A 17242-nucleotide genomic window follows, 5' to 3' on the forward strand; every position below is an offset into this window, starting at 1 on the left:
ATATGTAACGCAAAAATGCACCCGCTTTCAAACGACCTAAATATTTTTATCGGATAATCCATCAACGACACAAGCTATCTCCATACATAGATATAGAAAGATGTGGTATGAGTGCCAATGAGACAAATCTCCATCCAAGTCACAATTTATAGAAGTAAACCATTAAAGGTCCATACCTATGTTGAATAAGTTCGACGAACAACGAGAATATTTAATACCTAAAGCATGTATAGATATTTTGAGTATTGCAGAAAATTGGTATTTAGTCAAACTAGCTAACCAACAAAAGACGAAATAGCGGTCCACCTACTACAAGTCTATCTGGCAATTAGCAAAGCAATAAAAGCCACTGGACATATACATTTGTCTAATTGCGCAGGACTGTGTATAGTTAACCCTCTACCAAACTGATCGGTCTTAGATGAAACCAAATGAATTTCTACATATTTCTTGTAAATTTTGACATCATTTTGTTTAAAGCATGATTTGTAGAACATGCATTGCTCATATTTTGAACTGTCAACTCCCCAACCATGCATAAAAAGACCACGTCAAGCCAAGGAAAAAACCGCCTGGAATAGCCTAGCTTTGTATGCAGAACTTCATATACCTGATCATATTGACAAAATACGATGCAATATCTCTCTTAAAAAGTCAGCCTAGTGTCCATCTGAAGCAACCTTGAACGCTCAAAACCATCGCTTACTATTAATTTTTAGTAAAGTCTTCATAATCATTTAGCTTATTGTAAATGCTTAAGCCTGATCAAGCCTGATCGATGTGTACGTATTGTTGAATGAGCAAATCCTAATTTAACATATATGCAGTAAGAGCAACAATGTCCCGCAAGGACGAAAGCTATACTTTGGCAATACCGAAATCTTTCCTGAAACCATTTAACAAATTTAAAGCCCGGGTAAACTTTTCTGTACTATCAACTACCGAATTGTTTATTTGAAAGTATATTCCAGTTTCGAAATGACCATATGAAAGTTCATATTAGGAATGTCTGGTATAATAAATGCTTCCGGTCCCAATGTACGGGAACGGATCACCCGAAAACGAGACAGAGAATCTGCACCTGCATTACTTGAGCCTGGAATATACAACGCTCGAATCTGAAAATATTTACTCAGTAGTAACAATACTAGAGGACGAATCAACATCCTTACTAACTTTGATTTTGATATTTGCTTGTTAATTATCAAATATAGTGCTTGGTTTTATATATATTCTTAATAAATAAAAAAAAATTGTTGCTAAATTGAGAGGTTCAAATTAACATTTAACAAACATTTAATAAGATTAAAAGTATCCGATCCCAGCTCTGGATTGATTTTCACATGATAATACGAACTTCCGTGCTTAAGACATTAAATTTATTTGCGGTAGTTTTTAACCTTCATATGATAACCTTAAGCCAAAAGTAAACCCCTCAGCCGGAGCTAGGAATCTACACTTTTGTATAACCCCCAAGTTACATTCTTTTAATTCAGTTATGTTTAATGGAGTCCACCCTTTATCCAATAGATGATACATCAGTTTGGATTCGAAATCAATACAATCCAAATTCTATACAAAAATAAACATAAGATAAATATCACAAAAATTCTCAATTTGATATCTCTTTAAGATCAATTGTAATTGCATTTGCTAAAAATTCACTTCATATTTTGCCCAGTATACGAGTTCGTACTGATGGGATACTGCAACGAGTTTCTTACACGTGCCTTTTATCTCGGTCTAAACTGAGGTCTAGTTTGCTTTAATCTTACATTTTGCCTGCCTTCAGGAAACAGTCTTGTCTGGGGCACTGAATCATAAGTGGGTGCTGATCAAAGCATCTTAAACAAGAATGAGTAAAAGCACATCATTGATTCACGCATGAACCTTGGTAATTGAATACGTAACATTTTAAGCGCCCAATGCTTATTGCCATTAACAATACTAGATGGAGGATACATATTGAGCAGCCATAAGCAAGGTCAACGACAGCCTAAAAACCAGCTGGATCCTGTGACATTCTGAGACGAAATTGTTCATTGTACGACTTCCATCCTAGTGCTGACCGCTTACCGCCTAGCCGTATACTATGCATGTACTTGAGTAAATCTTGAAAAACAGTCGAGTGAGCAGTAGTACAAAATATACTAATATAGACTAAAAAACGCATCTGTCCAGTTACACAATGTACCTATTGTGTAAATTTCTTTTTTTTTTTATACCCTGTTCTAACCAGAAAACATTGCAAAACATACCCTGTTCTAAACAGAAATATTGAAAAAAAAAATCACCTGTTCTAGACACGCTCGGAAAATGTATACCTTGTTCATGACGGAGACCTATATTTTCTAGACTAGTTCAGAAATATAAAACCTGTCACCAAACAGTTTAATAATGTAAGCAAAAACATACTTGTGTCAATATCCAATATCCAATCTGTCCTTTTTAAATCGATTGTTTAAAAATAACCCTGTTCTAATCAGCAAAACATGAAAATAAAGGACCCTGTTTTTGTGTCACATTCGTATATATAAAATTATAGGAAGAACACCCCCCCCCCCACTTCCGGGGTATCAAAAGTTCCTGTGAAATAACGACTTTCTAATTACCCCTAGAAGAGGCCTGTGAATAAAGTAATGGTAAGGCTAGATCAACATATTCTCTTGAAATGTTTTAACTTCATATCGACATTTCTTGCAAGCTCATCATTATCCTTACTACACGGAGATGGGTTTTGAAAAAATTGGAAAATTACCTGATTATCATCAGCAGAACTAGAAGTAACGGTCGTGAATACCGGAGCCATAATCATAGACATAACCTCTGAACTGTGTAAAGTTGTTGCTACTGGACCCTCTATAGATCTGTTAACACCCGAATCTCCATCAAGTTTGAACGCAAAAAAGTTTTCTTAGCCGATGTTGACCACATTGTCGCCTCTTCCTACCAGATACCCTAAGCATTTTAAACTGAAAAAGACATGCTATGATAAATTATGTAAATATGTATATGAACATATAAGAATTAAAACAATGCAAAAGAAACAAACAACAAAAAAACGTTAAAAAAAAAAAAAAAAAAAACCCAACACATCTGCTGATTCTGCTGTGGCCGATCGTGTCTCCGAGCACGAGAAAAAAAATTGAATATAAGATTTGCTAATGGCCCATCCATCGTAAAACAACAATATTTTTTATTTTGTATTCAATAATCCAGCCATCTTAACATTTTAACGTGCGTCTCTAATCAACCAAAATAATGCTAAATTTAGATTTAGAAGTTTGCTCTAAATTTAAACTAAATTCAAATTGTCAAAATTGCATATCGGAAATAAAATTTAGAAATAATTCGAAGTAGAAGTAATTTATTTTCTTCTCAGAATGACGACAAAACCTGACCATGCCGTCTGCTAAGAATCATAATTTTGCCATGACCCTTCGACAATTGTATCCATCGAGTCAAAATAAACGACAATTAAATCCTTGATAAATATTGTTTGAAACAGTTTGTAAAAAAATAAGGTTTTTAACAACTTATGTGTCAGATTGGTGTCGATTTTTTAGAAGATAAATCTATGGCTAAAAATGCGTCTGCTTTTCCTAAATGTCGACGTCAAAAGGAGGATTATGGGTAAATCAATCACTTGCAAAGATCGATAATCCAACAAGAAACCAAATACTATTACTTGACGAAGTAGTATAACGACGGACAGTGGTATGAGCACTACCGATAACTGATTTAAAATTTAGATTTTAAATCCTATTAACGTTTTATCAAGCTGTTTTGAACGTTAGTATCTTACTTGACTTTTTGTACTAATGTTTGCAATGTATATGAGACAATATCTGAAAAAGTCTAATTTTTGCAAATAAGAAAAAACAACATTTTTTTTTAGACCCAGTATTTTAATCGCACAAATCGAAGAACACACATTGGGGATCTAGGAACTGTTGTCTGTAATTCAAACAATTGTTTAATAAGGAAACAATGGCTATTTTAAAAATGGTACAAAAAAAATCCAGTTCTTTCCTGTTACCAAAGTGAATCAATTTTAAAAAGTTTCTAATGGGAATAAGGAATAAGTTTAAGACACTATTTGTGGTTTACTAGTATATCCTGCAATAGTTTATCAAATGCCAATTATTGATTTTAGCATTTGCAATACAAAAGGTTTAGAAATATACGTAAATATAGTCAGATATGTCGGTAACATGAAAGAATATTGAGTAACAGCACACCGGTAACAGGACAGAGTTGGTAACAGAAAGGATTTTTCTGCTTTACTTTAATGTTTAAGAAAAATACATCATTTTAAATTGGTCACAATTGGAAGATAACAGCAAACAATGTCATTTATCCTTTGAAACTGTATTTGCAAGATGAAAAATCTGCCTAGGTAATGAAAAATTCTAAAATAAATACCTTTCTGTTACTATCTACTATACTAGAATTGCACAATGTTCTCTGCTGTTATCAAAAGCAAAAAACCTATTTTTTTATTCAATATACTGTATATTATTTTGAAATTTATTTAATATGGTGGTGATAACTTATATTAAATGAAATGGTTGGCATATAGTAGATTAACTTTTCGATTCTTCAGTAAAATTGTCTTGAACATCCTTCCTGTTACTGATGATGGTTATGCTGTTACTTTTTATCAGGTAACATGACAGAACGTAACAGAAAGGAATTACGCGATAGTTTTTGTCCTTTTTATCACATTAAATGTAAGTGTATTTCCTGTGACATATAACTTTTAAAAAGATGATATAAAAACACACTTAATGCTGTGGTGCACACTTAAAAATATTCTCAGAAAGTATAAGAAAAGGCTGTAACAGGATAGAACACCAATAAGTATTTTTCTATAAATTCTTACCTTGGATGGGCTTGAATTTTCAAACCTGGCCGCCTTTCCAACTATTTCTTTGTACTAATGCATTCAGGAAATGATGCTCTTCACAATACATAATGGGAAAATAACTCTTGGTCTTGTAAACGTTTCCACAGGTAAAAAAAAAAAAACAGTGGTAACAGGAGGGAAATCACCCCTGGGGACATTTTTTTTTTCTGTTAAAATTTGCACAATTTTATTACATGCTATAGTTATAACATAAAAAGACAAATTAGGGGCAAGTTTATTATATAATATATCATATATGTTAGAATTGGACGCCTGTTTAATTAATTTGGATATTATTTGAATGATTTAGTTTTCAAAAAACACAGGGGACAACATGATTTTAGGGGGGGTTGAACATTTAAATTACAATATTTTATTGGAAAAAATATAAGAATGAGTGTTTAATTGGCAGGCCATGGTGCATTATATAATTTAGTTTATACTGAAACTTAAAATTTTCAAAAAAGATGGTCGAATAAAAAAATAATTGCTGGTGAAGTGCGGGACATGGAAATTAGACTTTTTCAGATATTGTCTCATATGTCTGAATTTTGTGTATGATCTTTCAGATGAGGGTCTCAGCTAACTGTGTAACCCTCTTAATATAAAGTATTGCTGTTATGTTGTAATTACAAACTAGGCAGTGTGGGTTATTTGGAAAAAAATGATTTGGTATCGTGTCATGTCGGCACGTTTATGTATCTAAAACTTCGTCGAGATTGTCTTCTAAATTATTGAAGAAATAAAACTTTAAGCTTTAAGTAATTATTGTTCCCATTGTTGCAATCAGTATCAAAAAAGAAGATCTGGTATGAATTCTAACGAGACAACTTTTTCCAAGAGACCAAATGACACAGAAATTAATAACCATAGGTCACATTTCCCAAGACAAGGTAATGTTCGCGCTCACTGAAAGTTAGTTAAACTAAGGATACAAACAATTAAAAAGTATATAAATTATATACATGATGTACGAATTTGATATTAAGTGACATACACACATCCAGTTTGCATTCCCCCCTCTTTTTGCTTGGACTTTTTTAATGATTAATCATACTAGACTTCGTGAATTTTGCCATTTCCCGTGTATACTTCTAAAGATATTTTTCGCTGGTATTTACTGATTATGTCAATGTCATGTTATTCGCTGTGGTGGAGTTGACCAGTTCGTCGAAAAAACGTCACTCAGTCATTTTGAAATTCAAATTACAGTAGCACATTGCATAGGCTGAGGATGACATGCAATCATGACACATTCAAAGCTACACATGATTGAGCATGAATGTATTAACTTCTTTTTCTTAATTTATTATTTTTCTTAAAAGTATCCTGGATTTCTACCAAACTTGGACAGAAGCTTGTTCCTGATCATATTAAGATAGTATCCAGAAGAAAATTTTGTTAAAATTTTGTACCTGTTTATCTGTATTTTACTAATAAATGGACCCTTAAAAATTTTATTATAAACAATTTTAAATATGTAGAATACAGCATAAAAAATGTCCAACCCTTACACTTTAACTATATAATATACATTCCCACGTCAGGAACCGTTTAAAAAGTGCATTTTATGTTTTTAGCCAATAAATGGTCCAAAAAAATTTCGCCTCGCTCCGCTTAGCGACCTTTGAGAACTTTGCCCCCTTTCCAAAATCCTGCATCCGCCCCTGCACATCGGCTGTTCTTTAATTTGGATAGTGTTCATTTTTTTAAATTTTTCCCATCTGTGTTGTCTGAAAGTGATTACATTATAGGTTTGTGCGATAATAATATTCATACGACTTAAGTATCTCGCTTCTATAAAAAAAAAAAAAATGCTAAAATGCGACTTTTCGCTCGACATGCATGGTAAAATCGTATGAAAATTGTGTCCTGCATTTTTTTAGTTGTGATCTCTGTCCTGTCTTTATATGGTTCACTCTAACCGATCCTGTCTATTTGTTCTCCTTACTTTTTTACATAAATTGTCATCTTATCTTTTTTTATTTTGCCAAGTTGCTCATCCTGACTTTGTTTTACTCAAAACTCCTGTTATGCCTTTTTCAAATTTAAAATGGGGGGGGGGGTCCAAACCCAGGACAAAAGGGGGGGGGGGGTCCAACTATATGTCCCCATTGATCGGACAAAAAAGGGGGTTCGAAGATCGACTGGTAGGATCCAGATTGACATTCCTTATTTCCCAGTTAGTTTTCACCATGATATTTAATACTTCTAATTTGCCACTTAAATTTTCCTTCATTCAAGTTTGCATTTCTCACTTCCAACAGGACATTTTGAACTTGTTTCAAAATGCTTTTTATGTTTTGGCCGTCATGTGTAGTTATTAGAGTTATAGAAGCGTATGTTGATAAGTTACGGAATTTCTCCCGCATTGTTTTACAGTTCATTACATGGGTGTGTTTGACTTCGTGTAATTCCTGTCATTAATGCATGACCAACCATTGTTGATGATTTTCTTTAATTTCCAATGAACGTAAGTATTGTTCATATTTAATCAAGGAATACCTTTTCTGATAAAAATATCATATCAAGACCATATTTAAAAATACTTTATTGCTAACCGCGTTACGACGAAGGTTATTATAAAATTCATGTTTTTTAAAACACTATACACGGTGGGTAAGGTTGTCCTGCGAGAAAACGTTCTGTGCTGGTGATTCGGTCCTGACTGTTGCTGGTGATCATTGAAAAAATGTAAACAAAGAAGAAAATGATGATTTTTGACGTTTTCTCTCATAAAAAATGGAAGGAAACAGTTGAGATTTTTCAATTTTTTTTCTTATGGGTTCATAAACAAACCATTAAAACATTGACCCTCTAAACTGTTTCAGTAAGCGTAACACAAAAGTGCTCATTTTCAGAAAATCTAGAACTGGAAAAATAAAACAAAAATGCTCATGAAGTCCGCTTTTTATACTCAAATCCAAAAGACAAAATTATTTTGTGAAAAACCCGTGCAATTTAAGAAAATTTTGCATTTTCTCAGTTTATTTATGTCCTGATACTGTGCTGGTGGGTCCTGTCATTGTGCTGGTGGGTCCTGTCATTGTGCTGGTGCTGGTGATTTTGGGTAAAAAGTTTGTCATATTTGAAACAAATGTTACAAAATCAATAAAATTTGGCTGATAATTGTATTCAATCGGATCTATGACTCCTATTTTTACTTTAGTACATCCATTTGGCTGTTTTATAAGCGTTTTCAAATAATAGTAACTTATATTACACATTACACAAATGAGCAACATCTTCCGTCCAATAGCAGATAAAAATGTATCTAATTAGAATAGTTTTATTCAAGATATTTAACGTCTTTGAATCGATGATTCTTTACATAATATGTTAACTTAAACAGTTTTAAAAGGTGCATAAAGTAAAGCGACATTTATAAGAGGGGGTCTTTTATTGACATTAAGGTTTGACTGGTTTATTCAGTTAAATATGCGTTCCACACACCGCTCGCAACTCCATCAAACCAACCCCTCCTCCTTTCCTCATTCATTGGTACAGTGGTGTAACAACACAACAATTTATCACATAAAACAATAACATTAAGACACAAATTATTGAACAACGCATACTCGCAGCTACTGTGAAAGCTAGTTCAAAGCCGCATTTTCTACTAATACCGGTAGATAAACCAAGTTATCTTAGATAAAAATCTCAATCGTACCGATCATAAAGTTCATGTTTTAATGTTTGATAAAGCAGAACTTTGAAAGTGTGCAGTGAATCTCGTGCTCACAACAGTTATTTCATAACTATGTATAAATCAGACATCTTAATAGAGAAGATACCGAGAAGTATTTTACAGTTAATGATCATGAAGGGGTAGAGATTGTATAACCCCGTGAAATTGCGGCATAAGTCCGTGAACTTCGGCACGGGTTACATTAAAGTCTGTAGGTCTATAATTGACACTATGGCTGCTTTAAACGCAAGACCGTATAAAATATATATACAAATTTATTCACAAGTTTACAGCTTGAAAGCTAGGGGAAGACTGCCCCAGCAACAGTTTACAAAACATATAAATTAAGTCCAAGATAAGGGTATTAAAACATTATAAAAGGTTCTCATGAAATATATCTATCATTGTCTAATCTTATGTAATAATAAACGGATTATTGTCCTCCGGCTTAACTTAACAAAATAGCGATAATTGCTTCTTTTGAAGTTGAGTGTAAGTTTAGTACTTTTGACAGCCATCGGATTAAGTTGTAAAATAGTAAATATATAATCTCTTTGGATATTTGAAATAAGAAACATTATATTTAAGAAAACAGGAACCTTTAAAACAAGAATATTCAACTAAAACTAAAATGAGAAATATTCAATTTAAAACTAAAACGAGAGTTCATAGAAATAGAAAATCAAAACGAGAGTTCATATAAATATTCAATTCAAAACTAGAGTTCATGTAAAAGCACTTTGCGAATTATTGTAAAAGTTCCTAAAGTCACTTTTCTTCCGGTTATATTCTCCACTACTTCCCCGAAGTGCTCGTCCCGAGCACAAATTGCTATATTTCGTATTTGGGTTGGTAATGTTATTTCATCTGTGGGTAATTCGTCCTTGGGTAATTCGTCTATGGGTAATTCGTCTCTCTGGTTGCTGAAAGTGTGTACATACTGAAAACATCACGAACATAGAAAATGCACATATTGGAGCTTTTAATAGATATACAAAGGGGGTATGTGGAGGGGATAAACATAAACATAGTAGGTATTCTGAGGAGGGGGACTACTGACATAAGTATACTATACTCTGAGGAGGGGACTATTGACATAAATATACTATACTCTGAGGTGGGGGACTACTGACATAAGTATACTATACTCTGAGGAGGGGGACTACTGACATAAGTATACTATACTCTGAGGAGGAGGACTATTGACATAAATATACTAATATCTATTTCAACTTCACAACTCAAAAGAGCATGGCTCTATTATATGTATAGATATATAAACAACAAAGGGTGCTTTTATCATAATCATAAAAGTAGAACTAAGTATCTGAGTATTCAATGAATTGCGGAAAAAAAAGGGCGGGCAATAATGATCATTGGCCCGTTTAGGATTCTAACAATCTACACTATACTGTCTGGAAGGTTTTCGAAAACACTATCAAGAATTTAAACCGATTATCAGATTATCAGTGGAGATATTTGTACCTTGTAAGTAGGTTTTGATCAAACATAATAATACATTTTTCTGACATGTAGTATACAGGTCGTCACTCCTGTACACCCATGGAAACAAGAACACAAGATAGGTGACGAGTCCATCTTGCACTCCTGTTTCGGACCAAAATTGTATTCTAAAATGATTTTGTTATCCCACTGATAATCTTTGTATTAGAAGGAAACTCACACGTGTAAATTCAACTTATTATACCATGTTGCGTGAAATGATACAAAATAATAACGACAACTAAACAATAATTGTGGTTATTTGGTATACTATAGTCAGTGATCTTTGTTCAAAGTTACAACCTTTACTTGTGTAATACACTAGGTTCTATGATACAACAAAGATACACAGACTTTAGATCGATGTATTGGTGGTTTTCTTACTGCCAGTGACAAATATCTCAGAAAAAAGTGAATATTCATTTTAGAATAATGAAGTGTTCCTAATAAAATAGATTCTTAATGTGAAAATGAAAACAAAAATAGACTTTTCTCATTCAGTTGATTAACTAGACTCGAAAAAAAAACATGTACTGAAAAAATATTTGGCCTTATTTGTTTTCAAGTTAACCATGTCGTTTTCGCTTATTTTTACTTTGACTCTGAGCATGAAAGTGTTGGATTAAATTATTAGGTATGTTGTTTGATGGTTCCCATGTATTTTGTGAACTACTATAACCTCGACATTTAATAAGGTACTGTTTAATGTTGCCTCGCTTTCTACACTTAAGTATTCCTTCGACATCATATATGTCCTGTTGAGGGTTTGGATTTTGTGACGGTTGCTTATTTTTGTGTAATTGTGTTTGATCATTTTGATTATTTTTGCCTACTTGATTTTGTGTATGATTGATTATTGTGTCATTGACTCTGTTAAGGATTTCAGGCATGTCCATGAGTTCCTCTGGGTTTAGATCGTGATCCTCATTAACTTCATTGGGTGGGTTCGTGGGGCTATTCTTGGGGTCGATCGAGATACTTTTTCAATCGATTAGCGTGTACTGGAGCCTTCAATATTTTATCGTCAGAAGCTTTGCGCAAACGGTACGTATATTCGCCTATGTGTTCCGCAATATAATATGGTCCAGTCCATTTTCTATGAAGTTTTGGCGACAAACCAACTGGTGTCCGTGTACAATAAAGCCATACTTTGTCTAATATATAAAAACTTGGTTCCTCTACGTTTTTGTCGTGTTGCGTTTTGTACTTCTGTTGTGCAGCTTCAATATTTGTCTTGGCTATTTTTCTGGCATGGGTGAGATTATCAACGATCGATTTTAGGGCTGACTCTGCATCTTTGCTCAATCCTTTAGTAGATTCTGGAATCAGTGCTATGTCTATAGGATTTCGAGGCTCTCTTTCAAAGACCAAATAATATGGACTATATTGTGTGGACTCGGTTTGAATTGTGTTTCTGAAAGACATCATAACGCCTTGTAAATAGTCGGGCCATGTCGACTGGTTGTCATGGCAATACATTCGCAGAGATGTTGCTAATGTACGATTTTGTCGTTCGGTTACTGCATTGCATTCTGGGTGATAGAATGACGTATTGAGCTTAGTGATCTGGAAAATTTTACAGATTTCTTTTAGGAGGTTCGAAGTGAAGTTTTTCCCTAAATCTGTAAGAATTTGTCTACAAGGACCATATCGGCATATAATTTCGTTGTACAAGACTCTTGCAGTTTCTACGGCTCCTCCCGCTTTAAGTGGAAAGGCTTCATACCATTTCGAGAACGGACATACTACTAATAATATTTGGTTGAAACCACCTGCTGACTGTGGTAGGTTGCAAAGAATGTCCATGTGTATTCTTTCAAACACGCCTGTTGCCGGAAGAGGCTGTAATGGTGCTCTTTTAGAGTCTGGATTCGTTTTGCCCTGTTGACATTCAATACAGGTTTTCACATAATCTTCAATGTCTGAGTACAATCATTCTCTTCCAGTAATACTTCATTCGGATGTTGTTGTAAGTTCTGTCAATACCGGGGTGCGCTGCAATAATTGCATCATGGTACGATAAAAGTACGTCGTTACGTAATGACTTTGGTACAACTAATTGTTTGATGACCCTATCTGATAAGTGTCCTTTCCCTCTTGGATAGTAATGGTGAAATAGTATACCATTAGAAACAACGTAGTGATTTGACTCACGGACTACAACATCAGCTTTCTTTTTGTCTTGGGGTAACGTGTTATGTTCAATGTATTGTAGCATTTGTCCTGCTTCTTCGTCTTCATTTTGAGCTGCTTGGATTCTACCCTGGGTAAGGTTTGTGGTTTCGATCATCATGAGTAATGGATCTGCATTACGATATTGATTATCTGCTTCAGTGACTGCCTTAATTGCTGATACTGATTCATGTTTTGATTCGTCTGAGTGTTCTAACTGGACTGGCTGGATGACTGAACTTTGTTGATTGGTTTCTTTTCTGGATTGATCGGTTGCTGTATATGTAGCCTCGATTTCGTCTATACTGAGTCGACGCTGACGCTGGTTTTCTGGGTGCTGAATTCTGGAGAGGAAATCTGCGCATATGTTATCCTTTCCTGGTTGGTAGTGAACCTCAAAATTGTATGTCTGAAGATACATGGACCATCTTGCTAAACGTCCGGTACTCTCTTTAATGCGATGAAGATATTACAAAGCTATATGGTCAGTATAAACATGAAATTTGTTGTTTGCCAAATAAACATGGAACTGTTTGATAGCTACAACTAGTGCAAGGCATTCTCTGTCTTTAACGTCCCATCTTTGTTCTGGTTTTCGTAGCATACGTCCGCCATACGCAATAACTCGGAGTTTCTTGTCTTTGTCATGTTGACCTAGAACATATCCTATTGCAGTACCACTTGCGTCAGTATGTAAAATAAACTCTTTATTGAAGTCCGGAAATACTAGAATAGGAGCTGAAGTGAGTTTTGTCTTGAGCGTTTCGAGCGATCGTTGACATTCGTCTGTCCAATGAAATTGTTGATCTTTGTGTAGCAGTTGATTGAGCGAAGAAGTTATTTTGGAGTAGTTGTGAATGAACTTCCTGTAATAATTGCATAGTCCAAGAAACATACGTACTTCTTTGACATTTTTCGGCGCTGCAAAGGAATGTACAGATGCAGTTTTCTTCGTTAGTTTTGATACTTTCTATAAACTCAAAATTTTCTTTTAATTCTCCAAAAATTTTATCATCTTGAATTTTAATAAAATTTCCAACTATAGTATTTTGTTTCAGTGTTATTACAGCATTTGTAGGATTTAAAATTTCAAAAACAGAATTGTTATTATGTGTTTTAATTAAGCACCGTGCTCCCATTATACTGTGTTTGCCAGCAAGTGAAAAATTTGGTTCAATTATACCTGATGTGTTTTCGCTAAAATTATCTATTTTCACAGGAAAAATTACTCTTTCTCTAGGTTGAAATGTAACATCGGATAGCACACGAACAAAATTGTGGGTGTGATCCCGATCTTGGCCCTGACTTAAAGAAACTTCTGTCATTCCATTTTGTAATGATAAAACTTGTTTGGGGAAACTTATCTCAGCTTTTTGATCATGCATGAAGTCTCGGCCTAAAATAAGTGGCATATTGACATCATCCAAAATATAAAAATCGTGAAATAAAGTGAGCTTTCCTATTTCAACGGGCAGTGTGACTTTGCCTAGCACTCTGATAAAATTGTCATTTACACCACGTACACCTAACAAATCTGATTTATCTACAGGGTAAGGTTTGTCTACTTGTAATGACTTATAAGTATTTGTATTTATGACCGATACTGCTGCACCGGTATCGACAAGAGTATGTATAACCGAGGAACCTATTCTAACATTTATTTTACAATCGGCTCTTGAACAGCCTGAATTTGCGAACAGATTAACAATATTCGGATTAGGCGGGCTATTTCTAGAATTCATAAACATGTGTCTGGTTGAATTATGGGACGGGTTGGACTTGGCACTTCTTGGATAAAAATTCAATTTGTTTTTCTGAAGCCTTTTATTTGGGGGGCGTATCTGTTGTCTATTCACATGATTAAGTACATTGACAGGGGGAACGTAAAAATGTGCATTCTCAAATTGTTCGTAATTATGACAGTATGTATCACACTTACCATTACTTCTGGGTTGGTTCTGCGGTGTAGGATTGTCCTTAATAGCACTGGTGACTTGGTCTGGTTCCGGTTTCGACTTCAACTGAATTGTCATGTCTGCTAGCAATGCAGCATCGATAGCCTCACTTATGGTAAACTTTTGTTTGAGACCAGTTGCGGTTACAAACGGAACAACTAATTCTGGTCTAAGTCCTTGATATATAAAACGCTCCATAAATACGGTTTGACCTGCTAGAAAACATAGTCTCTCAACCCTAGATATGAATTGTGAAACGGTTTCATCGTCTTTTTGTTTCAGATTGGCCGCTTCCTTCCAAAATCCTACTTTTTGCATACAATTTCTACCAAAACGGTCCTTGAACTTACGGAATAGTTTATCTTTGCTGTTCCTGTCTTCGTCGTCAAGTAGCATATACCATGCTAAAGCATAATTGTCTATGAAACACGTGAATGCTCTTGGATCTCTTTATCCAAACGTCTGCATTTTCTGTTTCGAACGCGTTAAAAAGTTCCAATTTCGGTAATTCCATTTTTAAATTTTCGTATACTGGGACTAGTTCATAAGTAAAACACTCGCTTGGCTGCAAAGGTTACGGTAATCCAGGGATCCTTCCCAATTATAACCCCGTGAAATTGCGGCATAAGTCCGTGAACTTCGGCACGGGTTACATTAAAGTCTGTAGGTCTATAATTGACACTATGGCTGCTTTAAACGCAAGACCGTATAAAATATATATACAAATTTATTCACAAGTTTACAGCTTGAAAGCTAGGGGAAGACTGCCCCAGCAACAGTTTACAAAACATATAAATTAAGTCCAAGATAAGGGTATTAAAACATTATAAAAGGTTCTCATGAAATATATCTATCATTGTCTAATCTTATGTAATAATAAACGGATTATTGTCCTTCGGCTTAACTTAGCAAAATAGCGATAATTGCTTCTTTTGAAGTTGAGTGTAAGTTTAGTACTTTTGACAGCCATCGGATTAAGTTGTAAAATAGTAAATCTATAATCTCTTTGGATATTTGAAATAAGAAACATTATATTTAAGAAAACAGGAACCTTTAAAACAAGAATATTCAACTAAAACTAAAATGAGAAATATTCAATTTAAAACTAAAACGAGAGTTCATAGAAATAGAAAATCAAAACGAGAGTTCATATAAATATTCAATTCAAAACGAGAGTTCATGTAAAAGCACTTTGCGAATTATTGTAAAAGTTCCTAAAGTCACTTTTCTTCCGGTTATAATTGCATGGAAGTTAAACTAGTATAAGAAAAAAAATATAGTATGTTCTTGCGAAAGACTTTAAAAAGTCTTTGCATTAAACTCTAAACAGCTTCTTATTGTCGTAAATTGTTAAATTATCAACAAAATCTCAATAACTTTGTTGGAACAAACAGAACAAAGGTGACCTATACATGTAGTTGTTAATTTCTATGTCATTTTGGTCTCTTTTGGAGAGTTATCTCATTGGCAATCATAAGCACATCTTCTTTTTTTATATTTAAATAAAATTTTTATGGAGTTTGATTTACTTTTAAGCTTCAACCCTGGTGAGCCATGTTAATTGTCGGTATGCTGTTGCACCCATCGCACGTAAATTTTCATATTTCTATCTTTTTTTCTGATTTATTTTTTGGGTTTTTAACCGATCTATGAACATGATGAATACAGAGATATCATCAACATTCCTTATCGCTTGTTATAAATCCATTTCTTTAATGAATACTCATCGAATACTTTTTAAATAAGATAAATATTAATAACATTAAAATGTTTTGTTGTTTGTATATACAATAATATCTATGCACACGCATGGGGAAGAATATCCCAAAAACGTTTGCAATCTCAAGGAATGATAACTCTGCATGGATGATTAAACATATTTTGCGGGAAAATACGAATGTCTACTCAAATCCATTCTATTAGAAAAATCGAATTATTTCAGTAGAGTGTCCAATATGCACTTGTACTGCACTATTATTTATATAGTAGAAGAGAATGATATACAAATACATGAACATTATATATACATGTAGCTGTAATAAACAAGTATGAATATAATAAATAACGATAAACCAGTCTGAGAGTATACTGAGTTGTATCACTACAATATACAATGTAATAGTCATTACGTGGAGGTTGAATTCCCTGTCAGTAATTTATTATCAACGCACGAATTTGTCCCAGAAAAAGAAATTATATCTGTAAACAAACCTTACTTTCAGGTATAGAGATGTGATTTTTTTCTGAGACAAGTCTTTATCATTATATCCATCGGACAGCTGTCATCCGATGTTCAGTACATCAGTACTTTGTTAACTGTTATGGCTTTTAAAAGTTAAATGTACTAGGTGTATGATTTAGGGTTTTTTTTTTTTTTTTTTTTTTTTGCATCTTATATACTTTTATAATTATAACTCAATTGGTAGTATGAAGCTACGAGATATTTTAATTTTAATTTTTGAAATTAAAAGCACATTTAACAAAACCGATTTCTGTATGTGCAAACAAGTGTAAATTCAACTGAAAAAAAGTACACGAAAAGATAAAATATTGATTTTAATTTGCATATCTGACCCTCCTTTCCCATCCAGCAACAGCTCTTTTTTTTTTTTTTAACACACACACGAACTATAATTTACCAATGGCCATTTTCCTGACTTGGTAAAGGACAATTTGATAAATAAAAAAATGGTGGGTTGAACCTGGTTTTGTGGCATGCCAAACCTCCCGCTTTCATGGCAGTGTTAAATATATCATTAAAATGACAACATAACATGTCAGGACTACAATTCAAATAAATGGGAGAACATATACTGATGATATAGGACAGAGAAACACACGAATAAAAGCTAACAAAAAGTACCAGGTTTAAGATTTAATACGCCAGTCGCGCGTTTCGTCCACACAAGACTAACCAGTGACAGTCTTATAAATTTACAATCTAAAATCTAGTAAAATGAACTGGGTGACTAATTATCTTTACCATATGCATATTTTTGCCGAACCTAAAGATTA

This window comes from Mytilus galloprovincialis, chromosome 1, assembly GCF_965363235.1.
Source record: "Mytilus galloprovincialis chromosome 1, xbMytGall1.hap1.1, whole genome shotgun sequence".
In the NCBI taxonomy this organism is placed as follows: domain Eukaryota; kingdom Metazoa; phylum Mollusca; class Bivalvia; order Mytilida; family Mytilidae; genus Mytilus; species Mytilus galloprovincialis.